Below are 27,293 nucleotides of genomic sequence, written 5' to 3'. Positions count from 1 at the left end.
CTGTGACTTGTGTCATCAATGAATGGCCTTCTTTACAATGTAAACTGGAGTAGATAAAACAGAAAATATTCACATGTTCAGAATAGGCTCATTTTAGAAATGATTGGTGACATAGGTTCAATTTTACAAGTACAATACTTCAATTTCTCCATGCATGTTTAAATAAGCTTACTTCACAAATGAGGCAATTTTCACACACTCACAATTCTTTGTGTTTTGTCTAAGATGAGTAACGGCCTTTAACACCAGGATTAAACAAATGCACAGCCAGGTCAAAGAGACTCTGCACTTTTAAAAGCCCCTGTCATTGTGGCGTTCCCAGTGTGCAAAAGGTGTGGGTTGTGACTAGAGACTAATTAAAACTCAAACCCTGGAGGATTAGTCTTCTTTTCTTAAACTCTGTTCTTTGGAGAGTTCATTATCATTTTTCATAGTAACACAGTGCTTCATAACATTTAAAGTAATCATTCATCTCCATTTTCTAAGTCCATTTCATTTCATTTTAGGGTAACAAAATTAACAACTGAGATACTATCCTGAATAAATAAAAATGAAAGAACTTATATATTGTAAATCAAATCTTATTTATAGACATTATGTTTCATAGATATTGCCTTGACTCTTTTTGTTTCAGTCCAGGGGCCTCATGTATAAATGGTGTGTATGCACAAAACTGTTGCATATATCTGTTTCCACGCTACATATCACGATGTATAAAAACTAAAAAATGTATAAATACTAAGCCACACACATTCTCACGACAGCACAACCAATTTTGTATGCAAGTTTGCTACTTGGTTTTGCAAACTTGCCGTACCCAGCATCAAAGCAGTACTACTGTTCCTGTGTGGTTTGCCTTTCTTTTTTGCATTCACATCCCTGACATGACTTTATCAAACACACTGAAATTAACCACATATCGTTTTTAGTTAAAGGCATCTGATTGCAATAAACATGTAACAATATAATGGTCCATGGAATGGCAAATTATTCAAAATACCATAGCTGCTTTAGAGTTGATACTCTTAGTTCACCACTCAGAGTATTTTAACCCACTGTATCTGAGTGTGGAATCAGAGTTGTACAGCAGCTGATCAGAAAGCTCTACGACAGATTGTGTCAAGAGTGCAAAAGATTATAGGGATACAGCATCTAGCCCTGGAGAGCATTTATAGAACATGCTGCCTCGACCATGCACACAGTCCATTTGAACTTCTCCAAAATGCTTCAGAGCCATTCCTGTAGGGACCTCGAGGTTCAGAAATATCTTCATCCCAAAAGCACTCAATCAGTCCATCAAGTGCTCCTGGTAGAACTGTTTATACATATAAGTACAATTACCTCACTGTAAACTTGCAATACAGTTGTAATATTGCACAACCTGAACCACTTTGACATCATGGACCAGAAGGCGTGCTCTTATTCAGTTGAAGCAGAAACACGCAGGTGGCTGGTTGCTTGTGCTATAACATGCTTGGCTTGACGGCGATCAACGCACATGTACTGTGCAAGGCATGCAAAGGAGCCACTGAGAAAAGAAGAGTGTTTTTTGCTTACCTTGCAGAGGAGCTTCGTCGTCGCTTCTTACAAGAAAAGGCGATAGATAAAACAAAAGCGGATGCAATATCGACAAGATTCTGTTCCAAGACTGCCGCTTCCCCAGCCCCTTCAGTGTAATAATAACCACAGCACAGAGAGAAGTGTGTACATTGCAACAGGTACACATGTCTTAAACGTAAAAATGACGGTCCTTGGGTGTGTGGGAACCATATAGCGTGGAACTGACCTCTCTGTACTATTCTTTCCTCTGCATGTCCTGGAGTACAAAAGAAACAATACTGTGTACCCAAAAGTGGACACTGGCAAGATTGAAAAAAAAAACGTGGTCACTGATTACAAGCGCAAGAAAGCATGCGAATTAATATGAATAATATAAATAATTTTGCATCAGTGCCACAATGTTTTCCGAAATGTACTATACAAGTCATAAAATGAATTATTCCAAATATCATATATATCTGTTTTTTTGTCAGTGCAGCTTTGACATCATGGACCATAAGGTGCATACTAATTCAGCGTGAGCAGGAACACTCAATAAAACTGAATAAAAAAAATTCAAGTGATGGTGAGATACGAAGAAGGCAGATTCACCAGCATTTGTGTGTCAGCTTTTATCCATCTAGATCAGAGAATGTCCAATTCCATTGTCTCAAAACACCACTCGCATCTACAGTTATTCCCAGTTTCAGATAAAAAGTAACTGCGTCAGATCTTGGGGTGGGGGGGAGGTGTTGTATCGTGATCATGACTGAGAGAGTAAAAGTGAAAAAAAAACGCTCAATTTTACAAGTACTATTATTTTACAGCGGCTGTTACACACACAAATCAAATGTATGTTTTTATTGTAACAATAAGAGCAGCTCACTACTCAAAGCAGTACATTTGCCAGGAAGCTGGATTTGAACACACAACCTCTGGATTATGTGGCAGTGGATCTTACTGCTACACCACAGAAGCTGCTGCAGTGTACTTGCACCTTTTCTGAAAGTGTTTATTTGATATTTGGCCATCAGCCTTCACACATTATACAGTTCATGTCTACATTTTGTTATTTATTACTAAAACATGAAAAACGTTTCTGTTTTAACGATATGTTTACATAGATTGTTGTAGACACAAAACACACATCAAATTATTTCCCCTTGCAATTCTGGGTAGCTCACTCCCAGATAATCAATCAAGGCAGGATCTGGGAGAACTTCTGGCTTGTTCTGAGGCGGCGGGTGGGGGTGGTATAACAGGCTGCTTGCTGCTTGGGCTTATCGACGCATTTAGAAGACAAAAGAGGCTGATGGAGATGTGTGAAGGGATTTACGGTGGGCTGGATTTACGAGTTTTTCCGTTGGCTCTGGTAATTCTAGTGTTAAGCCAACAAATAGTATATTTTTCCTTGCCTCCACTTTGTAATTGCTGAAATTCTTTATTTCATGTACAGTACTTTTGCGATTATCTTTTAACCAAACACTGAATGAAAGGTGATATTTAATTGATTCACATATTAAAATATGCAAAATTCTGGGAGGAGTCGGGGTGGGACCGCAGGCGCTTGCACATGCTTTACATTTCATGCTGACCAGGATTTTTGGAGTGGATGTGCATGGAAGTTGGCTTACTTTAGTTTTGTACATCTACATTTTTTTTTTGTGCATATGCACATTTCCATTTTTGTCCATACGCCATGTTTTACTGTGAATTCTGCACACTGCATTATACCTGAGGCCCCAGGACTGGAAGCTGGAGGGATTACTAGCAGTATAAAAGGCAGGAGTGAACCCTGGATGTGACACCAGTAAATCCCATGATGCACTCAGAGCCAATTCAAGCAACTCAGGCTGAAAAGAACAGAACAGATGTTACCAGTCCATTTCAGGGCCCATTCCTGCCGGCCTGAGCTGAATGACTTCAGGAATGTGGGAGGAAAACTGGAGTGTCTGTGGGAGAACCCATAATGAGAAGGGTACTCTTCAAAGTATCCTAATGTGGCATTTGGGGCCTCTGCTCTACAACCAAGTTGTTCTCCTGACCAGGGAAATTCATCTCAGGAGCATTGAAGTGTTCAGATAGATCATCACCTTGGACAACCCAGTAGAGTGCCCAAGAAGGCGACCAGTTGGCCGAGGTCTCCAGGACTTTGACTGTGTGTGACTGTCTTTGACTATTTTTCTTATCATTTCATCTGCTCCAATTAATTATTCGACAGATATCATTGGTTTCATTTTATACTAATCAGTTTCTGCTTTGTTTTCTGTGTATTTGAACAAATTTGTATCCTTACATGTGATAGTTCTCTATTAACAGATTGGTATAATCTGTTCTTGCAATTAGCTGAAGCAGTCTGCACCTGGATTCAGTGAGGAGTGCAATGCAAGAACAAATCATATTGTATGATTGTATTCTGAGGTGACAAGGATAGATTGGCCATCTAGAGTACTTGTATTCTGTTTTGTGTATTAGATTTACCCTACTTTTTCACAGTTATTGCATAGCCGACCTGCCTGGAATTTTTTCCTGCTAGGTTTTTTTTTTTCGTCTTCTTAGAGCAGGGGTTCCCAACCTGTGGTACCTGCACTCCCAGGGGGCAACAAAGAGGAAGGCAGTGTTTAGATTTGCCAAAATCGAGTGAAGTGCGCTGTCCGACTTTATCATGGTACAGTCAGTGTCTTGCAGTGTGCCTTCACCTGCAGGTCATTTATTAGTTAGAGCTCCTATTCTATGATTTAAAAAGAATCAAGCACTGCAAACGCAATTGTCACCTGTGAATGAGGTGCAGAAATGAGTGTACTCACGGGTTTCTTGTTGCGAGCAGAGCATTTATAAAGGCACATAACTTTTCGTAGGAGAATACAGTTTGGATCTTGCAATGATCTGTAAAGAAGGGTGAGGTCTAGGATTGATTTCTGTTGAAGCCCTGATTGTGAAACATCACTGATTTTGAGGTTTGATTGACAAGAAGGACTGAATTGGATGCAATGTTGCTTACACTCAGCCCATCTTTTGCGGGGGGAGAGACGTTTTGCTTAATACAACATTCACATGACAGACCCTTAATGTGTTTTAATTGGACTGATTGAGCGAGGAGTGCCGATTTTTTTACTTTCAATGGGTGTGTAACCAGAGCTTAAAAAGAACAATGTGATTCTGTAAATTGTGAGCATAGTATACTTACTGTATATTTATCATATATACATACAGTGGATTCAGAGAGTATTTATGCCCATTCACTTCTTTAACATTTTGTTGTATTTCAGCCTTGTGCTAAAATCATTGAAAGTCATTTTCCCTCATCAAGGAACACTCAATACTCTAAAATAGCAAATTAAAACAGAATTATAAAAATTTTTGCAAATTTATAAAAAATAAAACACTGAAATATTCAATTGACTCAAGTGTTCAGACCCTTTGCTATGGCACTTGAAACTTGGCTCAGATGCCTCCCGTTCTCTTGATCATCATTTAGATTTGTCTTCACCTTGTCTGGTTTCCAACTGTGGCCATTTTACTTAATTGCACTGATTAGGAGAGGCACATGCCTTTCTGTAGGAGGTCCAACAATTCAACAAAAACCAAGCCATGAGATCGAACAAATTGTCTGCTGAGCTCAGAGACAGATCTGGGAGAAGGCTACTAAAATGCCAGCAGAACTGAAGATTCCCAAAAGCACAGATGCCTTCATAATTCCTAAATGGAGGAAGTTGGGAACAGCTGTGACTCTTTCTGGAGCTGGCCACAACCTAAACAAACCCAATTGACGGAGTAGAGCCTGGCTTATCTCCAGAGATCCTGTGTGGAGGTGGGAGAAACTTCCTGAAGGGCAACAACTACTTCAACACCCCACATGAAGTCTTGCTTGCAATATGGAAAAAGGCAACTTAAGGACCCTCAGACCATGACCTCTAGTCTGGTGAAACCATGATTAGTATCATGCCTGGAGAACCAGGCATCACTCATCACCTGTGCAACGCAATTGCAACAGTGAAATATGGTGGTGGCAGGATCATGCTCTGGAGTTGTTCTTGAGAGGTAGAGACTGGAGGGCTAGGCATGGTTGAGAAAAAGCTGAACAGAGCAGAGTACAGTGATATCTTTAAGAAACATCTGCTCCACAGAACTGTGGATGTCAGACTTGGCCAAAGATTTATTTCAACAGGACAATGACCCTAAATACAAAAGAAAGACAACACAGGAGGGGCTTAGGGTCAGTTTTATGAATGTCCTTAAGCCCAGAATTGAACCCAATCGAACATCTCAGGAGAGACCAGAAAACAGCTGTCCTCTGATGGTCTGCATTGATCTTGCCAGCAACCATACCACATGCACTTCAGAACAGGTAATCCACCTGGAGGTACAGGGCCTTGCAAAAATATTCATCTTCAGTGTTTGTCTTGTTTTGTCGCATTATAACCAGGAATTAAAATGGAATTTTGGGCAGTCAACTCTATTTGATTTTCAAGGCTACCACTTTGAAGGTGCAAGATATTTTCCATTATGACACAAATAGTATTTAAGACAAAAAAAACATAACTCATGAGTGTGGAAAGGTATTCAACCCCCAAAGCCAATACTTCGTAGCGGCCCCTTTGGCTGCAATTCCAGCTGCAAAGTCTGTTGTTGAAAGTCTCTATTGCCTTAGCACATCTCACCGCAGGGATTTTCACCCATTCCTCAAGGCTAAACTGCTCCAACTCTTTCAAGTTCGATGGGTTGCATTGGTGCACAGCCACCTTCAATTAATGCCACAGATTCTCCAGTGGATTGAGGTCTGGGCTTTGATTAAGCCATTATAAGACATTTCAATGTCTCCATTTAAACCACTCCAGTGTAACTTTAGCAGTATGTTTATGGTCATATGCTGGAAGGTGAACCATCATCCCAGTCTCAAATCTCTGGCAGACTGAAACAAGTTTTTCTCAAGAATCGCTCTGTATTTAGTGCCATCCATCTTTCCTTCAGTCCTGACCAGTTTTCCTGTTCCCACAGCATGATGCTGCCACCACCATGCTTCACTGTATTCTCAAGTTGATGGGAATTTTTGGGTTTGCCCCACACATGGTGTTTCCCATGATGATCAAAAAGTTTAATTTTAGCCTAATCCGACCAGAGGACATTGTTCCATGTGTTTGGGGAGTCTGCCACATGCTGTTGGGCAAACTCTAAATTATATGTTTTCTAATTTTTTCCTTTAAGCAATGGCTCTGTGGAGTGTACGGCTTCAAGTGATCCTTTGGACAGACGCTATTATCTCCACTGTGGATCTTTGCAGCTCCATCAGTATTGTCCTTGGCGTCCTTGTTGCATCTCTGATTAATGCCCTCCTTGCCCGTTCTGTTTTGGTGGGCAGCCATCTCTTGTCAAGTTTGTAGTGGTGCCATATTCTTACCATTTTGTTATAATGGATTTAGTGGTTCTCAATGGGATATTCATAGTTTGGGATTTTGTTTTTATAACTCAACCCCAAATCTATACTTCTCCACAGCTTTGTCTCTAATCTGTTTGGAGTGCTCCTTGGTCTTCATATTGCTTGAGTCTGGGGCCTTTCAGAACAGACATCATGTGACAGATCATGTGACACCTTGATTGCACACAGATGGACCCTAATTAAATAATCGTGTGACTTCTGAAGTTCATTGTGTGAAAATAATCAGCCTTGTCACAAAGAAAAAGGTTTGGGGCAGCCACCCATATACTTAACCCCTGGCTGCAAAAGGGAAAAAACAAGCAAAGTGGTGAACAGGTTTGAGTCCAAAGAAGAACTGAATACATGTGGAGGTTGTCTTGCTTTTATAGCAGGTCAGTGGACATGATGTCATCTGGACCGGAAGTGAGTTATTGTGGCCGGAACAGGAAGTGAGGTTCTTGGGGCAGCAACAGAAGTGACGTCATGGAGCTAGAACCTAAAGTGATGTCATTAGGGCCGGACTCAGACAGAATTGTTCGTATTTGATCTGCAGGAATATCAGAGGAAAAATTAGTGCACCCTGCCGCCCCAAACAAAGGTAAAGTGTAATTACCTTTGTTTGGTCCTTCTAGCTGTCTCCCAAACATGTGTGTGACAATTGGTTGGATCAGATCTTATTTATTTTTTTAATCTTATTTATTTATTTAAAGGTTTCATAGCAAAGAGAATGAATACACATGCACTCGCAACATTTTAGTTTTTATTTTTTTTATATATACACTTCAACAATTTGGATGATATTGTTAAGTCTATGCCATAAAATCCAAATGAAAATCTAAGTTATTCTAGATCATATTGCAACAAACACCTTACCATACATTTGCAAGGCAGTACTCGGATGGGAGGCCAACTAGAAAAAAGCTTGGGCTACTGCAGGAAGAGGTGTTGTCAAGTCCAGCAGGGGGCACTTACACTGTAGTCTGAATATGGATTCCAATGCCCCAGTGGAATGGTGCCATCCTTCGAATGAGATGTAAAACCGAAGTCCTGACTCTCTGTGGTCCTAATCAGAATAAGGCACATTACCTGCATTGTGAGGGAGCATCAGTTACGGCACTATGGCCATGTGGCATGTTCCCCAGAGGGTGATCCAGCTCATAAGATCCTCATTGTTGGGGACCTGAGTGGCTGGACCAGGCCAAGGGGTCTCCCATGTAACACCTGGCTGCGGCAGATAGAGGGTCATTTCCAGAGCGTGCAACTGAACCGCTTGTCTACCTGGGGGGTTGCAAACCAGGATCCCAAGCTGCTTCGTTGTGTAGTGGGTGAGGCAACGCACTGTACCGGTGCATGCTCCCCAACTTGACTTGACTTGCGATGTGAGTGTGGAAACGGGTGTATGCAACATTTTTGTGCATATGTACCATTTATATATGAGGCCCCAAGTCTCTAGGTACAGATCTGACAGTGATGATTCCACTTGGAGCAAAGGGGTTGCCATTGGCATTGCTTTATCTAGTGTAGCAAACGTACTGGAGCCAGCCCAGCATCTTACCTGCACATAACATTCCTGGTCAAGATGCCAATCTATCACAGGGCCGATTCATATCCATCAACTCTCACAATCATACACCTGTCTTACATAAGTTTAAAATGAGAGAGGAAAAGTGAAGCATTTGAACGAAGAAATAAGAGGACGTAGAGATAGTGTCATGGATGCTGGATCCATGAGGATGCACCCTAACCACTGTGACATCATGCTGCCTGATTTTCATAAATTTTGGCATGATGTGCCTCTAGAATGTGTGCACTGAGAACGTTTGTGCAATTGTTATGTTTACTTAAGTAATCGCACAGCAGATCCTCAACGTGTGTTGAAGTGGACTGAACGAACAGGAAGTACTCATTTTAAAAGTTGTTTCTACTTGTCTACTTCTCTGAATCTGATCAGGTTGTAAGTGTTGCATAGATCCAGTTTTGAGAAAAGAGTAGATCCTCCATGATTAACAAAAGATGATAATACGTGGAGTGAATAATTTTACTTGGTTATCTTATTTCATTGCTACAGATTTCAGCTCTTCAAGGGGAATTACTATACATTCCAAAGACAACGGAGAGATATAACTCCTCAACTGTGACCTTGTTCAGCTGCAGGGTCTCCATCCAGTGGGAACTGCCCGAATCGTTTCAGCAGCTTACAATATACCCAAACTCCCCCCAGGTGAATCTTCTCAATTCAAAGAGGGAACAAATCTACTCTTAGACTCTCCCTATCGCTGAGCTTCTATCCTGTCACAGAGGGTCAGCACAGCCACCCTGTGAAGAAACCTTATTTCTGCCACTTGCACTTGTGATCCTTTTCTTTTGGTCATAACCCACATTTCATGACTATAGGTAAAGATAGGGACCAGTAAACTGTGAGTTTAGTCTTTAGTCTCAGCTGCCACTTCACCACCCCAGTCTGAAACAGTGTCCACAGAAGAACTGCTGCTGTTGCAATCTGCCTTTCAATCTCACGTTCCTTTTTTCCATCACCTGAAATACGTGAACTCTTTCAATAAGGGCAGTTGTGCTCCTCTTACCTGGACAGAGAAATCCACTCTTTTTCAAGAGATAATCTCAACCATGGAGATCCTCTCATTATGTTTTCCATAATCTATATGTGGACAAAACAAATCATTCTTTTTTCACTCCTATCAGACTATTAGCGAGGATCTCTCTACTAGAACCATTGGCAAGGATCTCCTTTTATGTAAATTTTTCATCCATGGCCCTAAATTCTTATCTGGAAAGTTGGAATGGTATTACAAAGGTGATATATGATGCCTGGTGTACTCCAGATATGATGGTAATCTTGGTTTCATCATACCAGATGATATTATTTCCTTTAGATGAATTTCTGCAAACTCCAAATTGACCTCTGTGTGTTTTTATTCTAAGAAAATACTTCTGTCTGGCCTCTATAGACTAGATCAGTGGAGTGTTTCAGTAACAGTTGTCCTTCTTGAAGTTTTTCCCATCTCTCTGGAGCTCGCTGGAGTGATTGTTGGGTTCTTGGTCACCTCTTTTATCATGGCCCTTTTCAAATGATTACTGAGTTTGGCTAGGAAGAGTCATAGTTGTTCTAAACTTCTTTCATTTCAGAATAATGAAGGAGACTCTGGTCTTGGGTGCCTTCAGTGCTGCAGGAATTTGATAGTCTTTCCCAGATCTGTGCAACAACAAAATCATGTGGGCAATTCATTTAACCTCATGGTCTGGTTTTTGTTCAGATACACATTATCAGCTGTGGGACCTTATAAAGACAGGTGTGTCTCTTTCCTAATCATGTCCAGTCAATTCAACTAACCACAGGTGGACCACAAACAACATGCAGAAACATCTCAATGATTATCAACAGAATAGGATGTACCACAGCCAAATTCAATTGTCATAGCAAAGGGTCTGAATACTTGTGTCAGTGAGAGATTTTGAACTTTTATTTTTAATAAATTTGCAAAAAATCCTGTTTTCATTTTGCCACTCTTGGGTATTGGGTGTTGTTTGATGAAGGGAAAAAAATAATTGAAATGATTTTAGCACAAGACTTGAACATTGTAAAATGTAAAAAACAAGTGGAAGGGTCTGAATGCTTTCTGAATATAAGTTAAATCCAGTTAAGTCAACTTAATTCACGTAAAGTTAAAGTGGCTTTATTATCATACCTTCTATACACCATATTGCAGCATACAGTGGAACAAAATAACAGGACCCCAGAACAACAGGTAGTGCACATAGACACAGAGCAAGTTGTAAGACAAGTAGAAAACTATATGATACTCTAATATAAATGCATTATAGGTAAATGAATAGATAGTGTGGCCACTAGGTGGCGGCCAGAGCCCCAACTCCAGACACAACTTAGCTACACACCATTTTAAAATTAAATAAAAGTGTTATTTATTGGGTAAAAGTATCTTATCACAACACAATAACAAATCAGTCCAGCACTATACCAATAGCCAATAAAGCACTTCCTTCTCCCTTTTAGTTTCCTCTGTGAGCATCATTCAGCTTCCTCCTGTCTCCAACTAGCCACACAAGGAAAGATGTCTCCTTTTATGTCAGACCCAGGGGCAGTTCCGGTGTCATGGCATTGCATGCAAGAAGAATTTCCAGGTTATATGGAAGGTCCTTGAAATAGTGAGTTCTGCTCTTCACAGCACCCCCCTGCAGCACCCAAGGACTCCGACAGGGTCGCCACTTCCATACAATTCTCAGGAAACTCTGTGAGTGCCACCTCTATTGCTGGGAGACAAAATGTTCAAAATATCCATTTGTCCCTCAGCTGTCCATTTCAGCAGGGCATGCCGACTGGGACAGAAAGTGGGGACCATCCTGGTCCAGTTATGCCTCTGTTCTTGTACTCTACTCATTACAGCCTTACGATCAGGTAAGAAGTCATCCTCAATCCCAGTCGGAATGCCCACCCATCCAGTCTGGCACTTACAATACTAATAAAGTTAATGTGTATTTGCCCTCCTCAAACAATTGTGAGCCATCTTGATTCCATCTCACTTCTGCAATTTCTGAAAACTACCACTTAGTAGCTTTCTTTTTCTATTTTATTCTGTGACATCAATTAACCTAGACAGCTGCAGTTCTTATACTGCTTTACCAACACTTCTTGGCTACTGTCTTGTATCTGCCCTCTTGTGTCTGTCCTTTCTGTACGTGGCTGACACCATAGCCACGATGGGACAAAAGGTCAACACAGTGCACCTCTAACATTGTAGTAACCTAATATTCAAAATGGTGGTGCATAGGAAGCCAAAAATGGCATCAGAAAAAGATGCAAACGATATATAACTATTAGAAAAGCATGCTTTCAAAAATGGATTCTTTGACTACAAAAACCTATATCCAGGTATAATTGTTAGATAAGTTCTTGAGAAAACGAGAAAGTAATTAAAAATGTATCATCCTAATTTCTTGTTTGGAACAATAAAGGATTATCTATCTATCTATCTATCTATCTATCTATCTATCTATCTATCTATCTATCTATCTATCTATCTATTATATAGTGCCTTTCATATCTATCTATCTATCTATCTATCTATCTATCTGTTGTCAGGGCATAAAATGCACCAGAGGTTCTCACCTTGAAAGAAGGCTCTAGGAGTCGAAGGATAGGCAAACAGAGTAATTAGTTTTATTGCAATAATTAATAATATGGACTCAAACTAATTAAGCCAAACCGAGTTAAGCCCTGATCAAGCCAAAAGTTGCAGTTAATATAATCATTTCTTATCATTTTGACCTCGCTCAAAACAGCTCATTCGCTGCTTTTTCTGACTCCCCACTCCAGCTGGCCCCTTTCAGGCCCTCTCGGAAACCACCAATATTTCTCGTATTTTGCCATTTATTATCTTTTCTAGCTTCCCTTATTTCCTAACCGGCCTTCAACTGGCATGTGTTCCCCCTTCTCAGACTTCGGGCTGTCTCCAGTCATCATTCTCCCCCTTCTCCATCCTTTTGGGTTATTAAATATTGGTGGTTTCAATCTCAGCTCAATTAAAAAGAAATATGGTATGTACCTTTATTTAACTATTTACTTGGCATACCCGATTCGTGTAAAAACTTGAGATAAATTAGTAACCTTAAAAGGAATGATCTTATTTTCTCACTTGCCCAGCTGGATCATTAAATTAGCATTAAATCATGACTCAGTATGATTTTGGGTCCTCAAAGGCCACCTGTGTTTATTCCATATTTGAGTCCGCTACCATCTTTTCTAGGGGTGTGGCCTCTGAGGTCGGTACTTATGTGTAATTGACATGACGGGATAAAAGGACGGCTGTGAGTACAAATCTGCATCTAATCTGTGGATACCAAATCTCTGAAGTATTCAAAGTTTATCTTTGTGCTCTTTTACTCAAGTGTAGTTTCTCTTTAGACCCTCTCAACCACCATTATTATTTCTCATATTGGGCTTTGGTTTTTGTTTCGCTTTCAATATTTTTTTTTTGTTTGTTTTGTTTTTTACACACATCTCCTGGTTTTTGCTCAAAATTTTTATCTGCCAGTTCACTGACAGAACTCAGCATATTTATTTTGACACAAGAACCTACTGCATGGTGATCTGAGACCTTTGTTGATTTGCTTCAATTTTTTCTTACACAAATCAGGTTAAGGAGAAAAATACCCAAATTAAAATATTCAATGGTTTCTAGTTTGCTTGGTTACCTTTATTGAAGAATCTGTATTGTGTTATTTATTTTTGGTGGATAAACACAAAATTTAAATATACAAAAAGTCATCGGGTTCTACTCTTTCAAACCATTTTGCAAGTTTTTAACTAGCACATTTGTTTCATGTTTGAAAGCATTTTGAAAATGCTACTTTTTATTTCATTGTTCCTGAAGCTGTAGATGATAGGATTCATCATGGGTGGAATAGCATGGGCTATAATCACCAAAATATTGGATGTTTCAGTTGACAGTTTTACCCCAGACCCTGGTAAGACATTGAATATCAGCAAAGGAAAATAAAATATCCCGACTGCAGTCAGATGGGTCACGCAGGTGCTAAAAACCTTTCGCCTTCCATCAACAGAAGAGATCTTCAGAGCTGCTCTAGCAATCTTGACATAAGACAGGATTATTAAAACTAAAGGGAGTACAGAAAAGAAAGGGTCAATAGCTGACGTAGTGACCGAATATTTTGGACCTTCAGTACAGGAAAGATCTGCAATGGTAAAAAAATTACAGAAGCAGTATGGTAGGACATTGCCTTGACAGAAAGAAAGACCAGAAACAAGAAACAAGGTTGGCAGAGGTACTGCTGTGCTAAAAACACTTAATAATAAAAGAGCAACCCATACAGTTTTATTTGTAATTAGTGAAGGGTACCTTAGTGGATAATGAACTGCTACATAGCGGTCACAGGCCATCAAGGCAAAGAGCAACGTCACAGCCATTTCCAAGTAGGCTATGAGGAACATCTGGAGGATGCAGAGCCCATACAAGATAACAGAGTAATTTAAGAGAACCGCCACCAACTCAGGAATCAGGACTGTGCTGTTCAACAAGTCGACGACAGCCAGTGTGCCGATATACAAATACATGGGTGTCTGCAGGTGGCGGTTCATCTTTATGACCAGAATTACTAAGACGTTTCCAATTAGAGTCACTAAGTAGATGAAAATAAAAATGAATACCGTGCTATTACTTTTTTGAGACTCAATCGTGCAGTCCAGGACAAACTTGGTCACAGTGACTGTGGTGTTTTTCATTGCAGCATAACCTGCAGACAGAAAAGGAGAAAATTTGAATTTTATATTGAAACGCTATTGCATTTTCTGCTTTATGGAAGCCCTACATTTTTTCACGGGCACTTGCATCAGGAGCACGCCAGCAACTCTGATTAATTCAAAATGACACAAACACTTTGAACGTAACACAGCTGGTAACTGCTTCCATAGAGTGGAGGAGGAGAAAGCCCCGGACACATGATGTCACTTCCAACTGACCACTCAAAGCCCCAGTTCAAGAGCAGTAACAGTCAAACGTCAGTATTCATTTAGGTCCCCACTACTGAATTACATTCTGTGAAAATAACCAACAGCTTACATCAACTTCTTGGCTATCTTCGGTCCTATCATTTGTTTCAATGTTCTTTGTCTTTTTTGTTTGGGTTAACAATGCCCATTAGACAAGGTCTACTAGGCTGGCACACCAAAACTGAGTTTCCAGTTCATGAGGTACACCTCTTTAGTACATATACATTTATTTGCTTTCACAAAAACAAAGGAGGTCAATATAATCAAATAATATCATTCTATAGTCTGTTTTGAACAAGTGTAGCAGGTCAAATTATCAAAGTTGGTCACAATAAGTGAAGAGCTATAAAGCTACCATAACACAAAACAGTCAATTAACAATCTAAATGATGATATCTACAGAGCAAGAACATTCATTATCAATTTGACAGAACAGTACAGTTTTCAACCACCTCTTAAACACATTGAGGGAGTCAGCAGTTCGGATGAAGATGGGCAGCTCGTTTCAAAAACTAGGAGCTACATATGGCAAGAGTCTGGATTGAGATTTGATAGCACACAGACGTGACATCACTGGCAGACCTGAGTGGGTGAGAAGGAGCAGAAGACCACACCAGTGTCTTCATATACACAGGTATGCTGAATCATTGACTACTCTGTAGGCCAGCCTCAAGGACTTGAACTTAACATGTGCTGCTAAAGTGCGTCAATGTAGCGACTTGAAGAGAGGACTGACATTGGTAAATTTTGACTGGAACAATACAAGCTGCATGTTCTTTCTTTCCATTTAGGGTAACCATATGGGTCCTCCTGCTAGTAGTGAGTTTCAATAATCTGGTGGTGTAGCAGTAGTAATCTGTGCTTGATAGGCTTCAAATCTAGGATCTGTGTAGGTCATCAAATTAATTAGAATTCAAGGCCATGTTCCTGGAGCCATTCAATGAAGTTGTTTGTCTTGTAGCATGGTTCATTATTATGTTGTAAGTGTTCCTGCACTTATGGATAAAGTGTAGCCATGAAGGGATGAAATTGGACAGCAACAATGTTCTGATATGTCTTGCCGGAATGCAAGAGGGTTCCAGGGGGCCCTAATGAATGCCAAGAATACATTTTCCAGACAATCATACTAACCACTAGCCTGTACTGTTGATGGCTTCATGGACTCATGTTACTTGCACCAAATGTTGACAATTGCATCATCATGATGCAAAAGGATTGTGGATTCACCTGACTGACAGTTTGGGGAAGGTTCTTTTCGGTTACAGAATGATTATGCCCTGTGCACAAAGCCACATCCATAAAGACATGGGGTAACTCGAGTGGCTTGAACAGAGCCCTCACTTCAACCCTATTGAACACTTTTTGGATAAACAGGAATGCTGATTGCAAGCCAGATCTTCTTAACCAAAATCAGTACCTGACTTCACAAATGCTCTTTTGGCTGAAAGGGCAAAAATTCCCACAGGCCCACACTAAAATCATTGAGTAAATCCTTACGAGAAGAGTGGAGGCTGCTATATGGGGAACACTTCCATATTACTACCCATGGTTTTGGAATGGGAATCTATTGTTTAAAATATTTGGTTTGTAAATAATAATGTTGATGTGAAAAGCACTATATAAAGTCAGGATTAGTGAACCAATTGAATACAATAGTAGCTTTTATGTCAGTTCAAGATTTTTACCCTGCAGATCTAGCTCTGCAGACCAAAATTTATCTTACTCAACCAGCGGATATAAACACAATAAAATCAAAAAATTTTTTATAGGTTTGCAGTATATAGTCTCTGCTGCGAAGTGTGTCATCAATGACAATGGCATTTATTAAAATGTAAAATAGAATACATGCAATAGAATAACAAAAATTCCAAATAGACTCATTTTAAAATTAATGTCCAGCAGTTTTACAGTTCACCTTCTATTTGTGTATACATAAAATAAACTCACCTAATAACTTGGATTTTCTTCTCAAATCTTCACCTGCTCATAATTCACTGTGTTAAGTTCAAGATGAATGAAGCCTTTTATACTGGATTTGAAATGACTGCTAAATCAAAGAGATTCCACTCTTTTAAAAGTGACTGTCATCTTTGTGGTCCCAAGTGTACAAAAACATGTGGCCTGCGACTAGAGACTAATTAGAAATGAGAAACCCATGAGATTTAGTCTTTGTTTTTAAAATTAATTCTTTCGAGGGTTCATTGTTATTAGTAATCGTAACAATAAAGTTGTCAATAAGATTCAAATAAACACACATCTATCACTTTTTCCATTTTATTCTCATCCTATCCCAGCAGTGTCATTTTCAAGACAGGAATGAATGTGCCAACTCGACACATGTTCAAGTGGTTCTGTGAAACAGTAAGTTGGAAGAATTGTGTTTTTTTGTAAATTAAATCATATATTTTTTGTTTTTAAATTTGATCGATTTAATCCCACAGGAGAAATTGTCTTCTCACATGACCTTTGGGGGTCAGTGTGCAGGGACAGCCACTGTCTAATGCCCCTGGAGCCTTACTTACTGCCTTACTTCAGGCAGTAATGGGATTTGAACCAGCAATTTTTCAGACTGTAGCGCAGATCCTTATCCTCAGAGTCACCATTCCCACTTTGGTGGTTTATATTATAGATTTTATACTCTTATTAATAAGCATTGCCATTCAAACGTACATTATTTCATCCATTAATGCATTGAACCTGCTTATTACAGGACAACATTTACAGGCAAAATCAAATCCAACACCAGCCTGGACAACAGTCTAATGTGATACCCTCAGAGCCCATCCTGCTAGCACTGGGTGAAGGACACAGTACTGCAGTACACAGTATCAGTCCATCGCAGGACCCCATCACACACACACTGAGCTTCACAATCACAGAAAAAATCATTATGTAAGCTAACCTGCATGACTTTAAGGAGGAGAACTGAACTAATTCAAGGAAAACACATGAGGAGAAGAAGAGGATGTTCTAACTACACACTGTCAGTGACTGAGATTTTTATTAATATTTTTTCTGAATTTGGAATGATATACCCCAATAAATCCTTTCACTCAGATGCTAAAAATGTCAATGACTCCAATATGGCCATTTCTTGTAAAGTAGCCCTTCAAGGAGACAACAATGAAAATATCAAGGAATTAAAAGATCCGATTGAAAGATGCAACAAATTTGAAATATTGTTTAATTTGGTGAACATCGCAGCAGATGAGTTTCCAAACTCTATTACTAGAAGTATTGAATCTCTCCACCAAATGAATTGAGTTGGAAATCAGAAATAGAAGGAATAGAATCTGTCGTTTGGGGATTAGGGACTCTTCTAACATCTATGATGTTAAATCAAGTTGGCTTTATTTGCTATCTAAGCCATATAAAGAGTTCAAGGAGTGACAAAATGACATGTCTCTAGGACCCCAGCGCAACAGGATACAAACCAAAGCAACAGAAAAATCAAAACGTTTAGTGCAGGTTTACAGCAGTGCGAGTGTTTGCTGTAGAAGTGGTGTGGCAGAAGTAAAGTAGCAGCATTTTTCTGCTCTTACATGACGTTAGCAGTATATTTGGTAGCAGAAAATATTTAGTGTATGTTATTATGCTTTCTGTTAACAGCAAGATGTTACTCAGAATTACATAGAATAATGAAGTGTGACGAAGTCTGTGTAACAGTTCATATATATAGTATACAGTATATTGTTAGGCCTGTGCGATTAGGAGGCATCCTCAAGACTCAACAAAAGTTAGCACTACTACTTCCGGGGCCAAGAAGGGGCGCTCTTGTTAGCACAATCTTTCTTTCCATTTAGGGTAACCTTAACGAGAAGGCAAGTGATGTCACTTCCAGATCTATGTCATTATGACCTGTCCCTTATGGGAATCAGCGTTACAAAACGAACTGGGACCGGAAGAAGGCAATCAGTTTGTTGACTAGCAGCAACTGAGACGGAACATGCAGAAGCACAGCTTTCTTTTCTTGTTGTAAGCATCCTCACGTGCTATTTATTTTAGGGCAATTTTCCCACCTTTCCTCTAGATTTAATGGTGGCCTGCTGGTTACCCTAACACTCCTCTTGGCTCAAGGTCTGTTAATATTACAACATTCTGTATATATTGTCATTCTGTATAAATAAATAAACAGAATATCATAAAGAGTTGGGGGCCAACAAGGTACGTCTTTTAATAAATGAGGTCCAATCAAAAGGAAAAAAAACAACATTAAGAATGTATTGGGTCTTTATGAGTCTCATTCTCCATTGTGGAGTTCTTAAAGGATGATGAAAATATGGTCCGAATAGACACTGATTTCCATTGCCTTAGTGGTTTAAGTAGCTATTGAGGTAGTAGAGGAAGTGACAAATAAGAAATTTTAGTTAATAGATAATAATCATTTGCAATTTATTACATGTATGGAATATAAATTATTAAACGTAAGGAAAAGGATTGAATGTAGCTCAAGGTTTAACTAAATGCAAGTTAAAGCTAAAAGCACGAAAGGCCTCTGTCTCTCCTTAGAGAAGTCACCAATGTCATTATCCAAGGTTAGAATGAGGTAAATGAGTAACAAACACCCCTTCAGAAAGCATGGATAAACTGATTGGAAAATCCACATACCCCTCCTATGAAGTGGTGCTAAGATCAGTAGGACAACCTGCTAAACATGCCCTCTTAATGAAGTGGTGTTTAGAATAATGTGAGAATAGACAATAATCAGCAATTACCTGTGGCGTTAGTTGATTGGAGGATGTAATAAAGGTCTGCACATTAAGATTTAGATGATTTGATGTATTAGATGAGGTGATGCAATCAGAAAAAAAGTATAAAAGCAGATTGTTTAATTGATTGCTAACTCTGTGGTCTGATACATTTGTGCATAACTGCATTCTCATCTGGGCTCTGTGAGCAGTCATTCCAGAATAGTCTGAGAAACTGAAGTGGTTAGTGATCATTTATGCCCCTGCCCTATGGTCAGTTGTCCTACTTTGACAGAGCTGCTTAGATGCTCCCCAAGTGCTTGTATGAGACAATGTACAGTATGTGTGGTAATGCAAGATCAGTCCAGCATTTGGGTAGTTGTGTGTAAAAGCATTGAAAACAGGAAGTGAAATTTACAGCACAGTGGGTTGTTGTGGAGACTACTCCCTGTGAAGTTCCTGAAGAAATTGTGGCCTATAATTTTTGCTGGTCTTAAGGACTTGTCCCCCAATATCAATAGATGTCACAGATTATGACCACTTGCATCACCTTTACTGATGTGGATAGTTTCAATTCTTGTACTGACTTAAGCTTGACTTGGTCCAATTTCAAACTTGAATGTACAATTTTGCGGTCTAAATACTGTATATGACTTAGGTCCCTTAAAGTTCACATTCTTTTGTAATTTAACATAGTAATTGCTTTCAAACAAATAAAAGAGAATTTCACATACTGTATATACACACGGATAAGTAGGGACTTGATTTTACTGTATAATTTCACGAATTTTATAATGTCAGTTGTATAAGTCGAATGCGGAAAACTCACGCTATTGGTACAAGAGCTTATGATATGCTAACACACACCTGAGAGAGTAACCACGGAGCACACTGCCTTTTATTTTTATGCGGATGCGGCAGTGCGCTGTATCAGCACATGCTCCTATCCACTCTCTCTCTTTCTTTATTGTGCCTACGTGACCACATGGTAATCCCCAAACTATTCTGAAGCAACGTTGTCACTGTTTTGTGTTTCTTGTATCTCAGACTCTCATACACCTTTATCGTAAGAACATCCCTTATCTACGATGGAGTGTTCGATCAGAAGAAAATATGAAGCTGGTTTTAAATTAAATGTCATTGAAGTAGTGAAATAAATTGGTAACTGCACTGCTGCAACAAAATTCGATGAGTCTGAGAAACTGCTACGAGATTGGAGGAAATTAAGTGTCACATTTTTGAACGGCCGTATAAGTCAGGGTCTGGTTTTTTTGATCGATTTTTCGGGTTTCAAGACCCGACTTATACGTGAGTATTCACGGTATATCTATTTCATTAACTTTGTTAAGATTTGTTCCTATATCTATAGGCCTTGTGTCAAATATGAAAAACATTTATCTCCCTGGTTTAGTGTATATTTTTACAATATTCCTGCATATGTTCTAAAATACTCTATTCTGGATAAATATTACCCAGATTTTACACAAAATCATTGTACATTAACAGCACTGGTTAAAGTAGTCCATGACTTAATAACTGACTTCTGATGGCAACTGAGCATAGCATTGGTCACCTTTGATTATAGCACTCTTATTGAGCGACTTAAACAGTGAGTTGGCCTTTCTGTCAGCATCTCAAGTTGGTTTCGCTCGTATATCACAGGAAGAAAATTCTTTGTCATTATTATGGTGTGCCACAAGGATCTATTTTTGGTCGCTTATTAGTCTGAATCCTTCAATCAGTTTCATAATAATTATTTTTGTGTGTGTGTCATTTTATAGTTTTTATTATTATTTGTTATTTTTATTATTATTATTATTATTGTTAAATAGTTAGAAAGGGATTTGAATCATTTTTTTATTTATTTGGGAAGGAGTATTTTTTATTTCATAATGGCCTTCTTTCATATACGTGACATGCAGAGACGTAACATGTCCACAATTGGTACTTTGATGACATCACTTGGAAGTCCACTATAAATACATTGATGACACCAAGTAGTGATATTCCTTAGTTTAATAAATGGTGACTCTTTATTAGTAGTTAGTGTTTCTCCAAGCAGACCAACTGTTAGGTTTCGTTTCCATATTGAACACCTTTTTGACTTTGCTTTTTGGTTTGTCCCTGTACTTCATTAGCTGAGTTATGTTCATTGTTCTTGTTTATTCCTTTGCATGGCCTCCACTATGATTTAGTCCCATGTATTTATCTCCCAATCTGTTTGTTCACTCACAATAATGCTCCAGGGACACCATCTCTTAACATTAAAGACTCTGAGAATGCAGTTCTCGCTTGTCTTCTCATCAGGCAACCTTTTTGATTTATACATTTCAATAAAACCCACTGTCTGTGTGGCCCCTTCATTAGACACAGTAACTTGGGATTTGATCTGGTCTTCTTTTTGATGTAACATATTCCCATCAAACATACCATCTCACGCATGCTCACTGGAAGACCTCCACACAGGTCTCTGCCAAGGTATGTGATAACCCGCTGTTACAAGAGGGGATGCAGTTGCTAACATTCTCCTCTCCATCTTTCCTCACAGTGCTGAGAAACTACCCAGTGAAGGCAACTGGCCCCACCACTTCTGGTTCAGTCTCATGAAAGGAGGTGTCATTTCTTGCACGAGTGACCTGTGGGGCAGAGCTCCACTACAACTGTAATTTGAATCTCGGCTAATCAGACCAACTGCCTAATTTACTTGTTTTGATTGCCTGTTTTCCTTTTGGTGTCCATGGACAATGAACAGGATGACCCGGTTGGTGTCCCATATTCTCTCAGTTTGTGGAACTGTCATTCTTGCAACTGGCCACAATCATTAGCTAATTAGCAATGTTAAAATAAGGATATTATTTGTTATTTTTATTATTTCCCCAGCTGGAACGTAACATCAACAAGAAGAATTCAGCACACTTCTTTTTGATAGAAAGACATGAATATAATGCATGGTGATTTGGGACCCTTACTGATTTATTCAATTATTTTTGTACAAGTATTAGAATAAAGAAAATAATGCACAAATTTAAACAGTCAATGATGTCAGAGTTACATTTGCTTAAGAGTAGCATTTCCACTGTGGTATTTTGGTTAAAAAAAATACATTTTATTTAATCTTGGAATATACTGTAAGTTGTCAAATGTTAATAATTTGGAGCATTTTACAAGTGTTAACTAGAACATTTGTTTCTTGCGCAATAACATTTTGAAAATGCTGTTTTTAATTTCATTGTTCCTGAAGCTGTAGATGACAGGATTCATCATGGGTGGAAAGGCGTGGGCTATGATAACCAAAATATTGGATGCTTCAATTGACAGTTTATCCCCCGACCCTGGCAAGATGCTGATTATCAACAAAGGAACATAAAACATCCCAACTACAATCAGATGGGTCATGCAAGTACTAAAAACCTTTTGTTTTCCATCAATAGAAGAAATTTTCACGGCTGCTCGAACAATCTTGATGTAAGAGAGGATTATTAAAACAAAAGGGAGTAGAGAAAACAAGGGGCCAGTGGCAGACATAGCCGTTACATATTTTGGACCTTCACTGCATGAAACATCCACCATGGTAAGTAAATTACAGAAACAATATGGTAAGACATTGCCATGGCAAAAAGAAAGCTCAGAAACTGCAAACAAAGTTGGCAAGGGTATTGCTGAACTAAAAACACCTAACAATAAGAGAGCAATCCACACAGTTTTATTTGTAATTAAGGATGGATATCTTAGTGGATAAATAACCGCTATATAGCGGTCACAAGCCATCAGGGCAAACAGCAAAGTTGCAGCCATTTCCAAGTAGGCTATGAGAAACATCTGGAGGATGCAGAGCCCGTACAAAATAACAGAGAAATTTAAGAGGACCGCCACCAATTCAGGAATCAGGATTGTGCTGTTCATCAAATCTATGACAGCCAGTGTGCCGATGTACAAGTACATGGGTGTTTGCAGATGGCGGTTCATTGTAATGACCAGAATTACTAAGAAGTTTCCAACAAGAGTCACTATGTAGATGAATACGAAAATGTACACCAGGTTATTACTTTTGTGAGATTCGATTATGCAGTCCAGGACAAACTTGGTCACGAAGACAGTGTTGTTTTTCATTGCAGCCAAACCTGCAGATCAGTTCACCTACAAAATTAAAGAATAAAATTAAAGCTTTCAACTATAATGTACATGCTGAGGACTTATGCCTCATTGTATTCTAGAGGATCATAAAAAGCAATGAGCAGCATGAGATAAGAATATATCATTTTTGGAGAAGTTAATTTAAGATCCTTGGCATTACCCCTTAGTGTCTGTCAGGCTCGGAATTCCATGTGAAAATGGTTAACCCCGACTAATTGTGGTCCTCTCTTTTGATGAGATAGACTGTATTAAGCATGAATAACACTCAGGAAAGTATTCTGCTGCCTTCATGTGGATGAAATAACATCATTCTACAAAAACAGTAAGATTTTATTATGCATTTGGCCACTCTATGGTAACTTACCAATATTCATGAGTGGGATGGAGCCTTTTACCAAAACACACAATGGTGTTTAAATGAAAAGCAGTAAAGCCAGTTTTAGCACAAACTGAAACTGAACCATTAGTTGAATCAAGAGATGTGAATTGGTCATCAGATGTTGACATGGATACTGAAATTATTCCAACAGCAACTGAACTGGTGAATCTGGTCACGTGAAGCTTCACAGAGGTGCAAGTAGGTATGTGGCAAAAACGGCAAAATGATTGTAACCAAGTGGATGGACAAGAAAGACGTTAGCCCCTAAGCTCTGCTCACAGTGCAGCAACTGTCAACGTTTGTGTCAGGGGAAAGGTAGAGGTCACTAAGGCTTGTGCTGTGGCAGCCTACAATAACACAATGGGCGGTGTCCATCGTGCACATCAGGCATTGACAATCCAACTCTCTCATGTGCAAACAACAGAAAAAAATATAAGAAAAGTGCGCAAAGAAACACGCTTCTCATGTTACGACTGTGATGTTGGGCTGTGTGTTTCAAAACATATCACATGAAGGACATGTGCTAAACGTGCATCAGTACAGCATTGGACACTCGACAGACCTCCCCTACCGTATTAACGTTGATGTTTTGGTTTTCCACCATACATAATAAAATTCATTGTTTTTGGCTTGTTTAACGTTGGTAAAAATAAGGCAAAGGAGGCTACAGGTCAATGAGTAGTTTGTGATGTTATTTTCATACTCCTTTTCAAGCTAGCAGTTACAGGAAAGCTACCTTCCTGATGTGATTTCTCTGCCAATGTTTTACGCAGATGCTGTTACCTCATTTATGTAATGTAAAATCCTTTGGGTTCAGCCATGTTTCATCTGAGAATATTATATTAAGATTGCAACCCATAATACTTTGTGACAGTAGCAATGTTTTACTATTAATGAACCTTGTATTATGCATTGTAACACAGTGTTAGCCAAGAAAATATGTGGTATGATTTCTATCCTCAGTATTTCGCTCACAAGCTACTGCTTTATGTGATTGGCTAGCACAATGACAAGAATGAGGCGCTCGTTAAGCATCATTTGTTTGTGACAAATTGAGTAGGGTCCAGCTGTACAACGCCGCAGCTCTGAGATTCAGTAGTTCTGCTGGACAGCCAATTGGATTACAGGTTTTTGTCAGTTAGTTAACTTCACTTGAGTCAGATAACCCTCATAGTGTAACCAGACGTATCATGGAATGTATAATGTAAGGCAACAACCTTCACAATGGAGTGGAGCTCTGGAGGTCTGCAGCTTGACTCTTTTGCATAAATTGCTAATTTAATCTTGCACTCTACACCTGTAGGTCACCTTCTATTTTAGAAACCTTTTGAATTCATGTTCTGACTTTATTGTGTTTATACTAGGGGGTCACTTTGCCCCCTCCTCTCTTTGCTTACCCACCCCAAAACCCTGGGGCGCGCTATGTGCCAGTCACTTTGCGTCTCTGCCGCTTTGCTATGGGGGGGGATTGGGCTAAATGCACGCTAAGGAGATGTAGTGGGATCAGCTGCTGGTTTGCTGCTGCCACCAAGTTGTGTGTTCTGCTTGTCGCGCTGCGCGCCGATCATTTAAAATCCTGTTTCAGCGGTTGTCCTTTTGTCTCAAGACACTGCCTTGGGACATTACCTCATTAAAGTGTCTCTGAGAAAATCACGTATCGTTTCCTTCCATGCCTTCCAAGACTTTTTTTTATAATAAAGAGATACTATATGTTATAGAAATTTAAAATGATTTATTTGTGCATTCACTGAACACTAGCACTTGTTATCACATTGGAAGCTACAGTACTTACGTTTCAGAAAACTTTGAATAGGAAGTATAATTTGACTTAATTGGAAATCTAAAGAAAGGAATCTGTTTATAACAGTGGGAGAGACTTGAAATTGATTGCATTTGAAATTAGACTTGAATTTCCTTTTCAGAGATTAATTGCAGGTTAACTTGTTTTCTGTGTTTTTTTGTATTATTGTTAGGATTTATGAAAAAACTAAAAATTCTGGGTTTTGTATACAAGATCATTCAAAAGTGCTTGCTTCACACTATAAAGAGCCATGACTTTTTGCTAGTGCAACATGGGAAATGCAGGTTTCATAATCAAATTGCTGTCTGCTATTCTGATGATATTAGCGGTCTTCCTCCCTCTTTTCCACCTCTTCTTTCATCCACCTATTCACTTTCTGAACATGTTTTTCCTAATGTACATTAACCCAAAAGGCTAGCTGAAGACCTCAGAGTTCCACTCCATTGAGGAGGTTGTCGCCTTATTTTATACATCGCTGAAATGCCAGGTTACACTATGGTTAAGATTGGAGTTGGGGTAGGGTTATCTGACTCGAGTCAATAAAAACCTGCAATCAGAATTTCTGTCCAGCAGAGCTACTAAATTGCAGAGCTGGATCTCCATAAACCAGGTGCTGTAACATATGCCACAGGGTGTTAATTATTGAATTCATTTATTTGGTGTTAATGGTGTTAACCGCAGGGCCTGGTGGCAATCCACCAATAAGCAGTATGTTTGAAAGCGTGGGATTACCCATGCTGGGTAAATTACGAAGGAGAGGCACAGACACATATTGTAAGTAGCTGCAGCTGGGGTTGTCACACAAAGAAAAAGAATTAGAAAAATGAAGGAAAAGAGTGAAAGAGAACAAACTGAAATGAGACTGACAAAAAAGTTTGATCTTGGAACAGTCGGCTAAGTGTATTTCAGACAGTGAGTTGGGGATAGACAGCATTTGCTCAACAGACCATTTAAAAGACTCAGAGCAGATGGCTGAGCATCACCTGAGGCCTATGGAGTTGCAGTGACTGATGGAGATAGCAGCTCTGTGAACAGAGGTGATCGACAGAGGTGGTGGATCGTGGGGACGCACTAATGGAGATCAAGTGTGGAAGGATTCTTCGTGGATTACATTATGGATGGTTGTGATTTTAAGAGAGTTTATTTATTTATTTATTGAAACCGATATATTTTTGTGCACCTGGAGACACAGATTTGCTTTTTAATAGCATAATTTTAAAGAGACTTATTTATTCCCTATTTATTGTTCTACGTTGTTATACCGTTTTAACCATCATGCATGTAGTAAGAAGTCAAGCAGAATGACACCTTTTATTGGCTAACTAAAAAGATTACAATATGCAAGCTATTTATTAGTGCATTTCATATCTATCTATCTATCATATAGTGCCTTTCACACCTCATTATCTATCTATTATCTATGACAAACAAAAATTGTTGTGTTATATTTTTGGAATACTAAAATCTGTGCTTCAGTTTAAATGTTTAAAAGTCTAATTTTTCTCAGCTGCAATTGAAATTTGTAATTTTTCATTTACTGATAGAGAGGGCTGGACTCCTACTAAAGGATCAAAAATCAAAAATAACATCATATTTGTAATCACTGACCTTGAAATAAATTGAAATGATACTTCACATAGTAATCTTTGACATTTGTCATTTTTAAACTTCTGGGAGTGGCTCTTAGAGGGCTAGGACAACCGGTAAAGAATCACATATCAAAAATATGATCATATTTGTGATCAGCAACCTTGAAATAGCATAAAACGACACTCCACATGCTGTTATTACCA

This window comes from Polypterus senegalus, chromosome 2 (assembly GCF_016835505.1).
Source record: "Polypterus senegalus isolate Bchr_013 chromosome 2, ASM1683550v1, whole genome shotgun sequence".
NCBI lineage: Eukaryota > Metazoa > Chordata > Cladistia > Polypteriformes > Polypteridae > Polypterus > Polypterus senegalus.
This window is presented reverse-complemented; position numbering follows the sequence as displayed.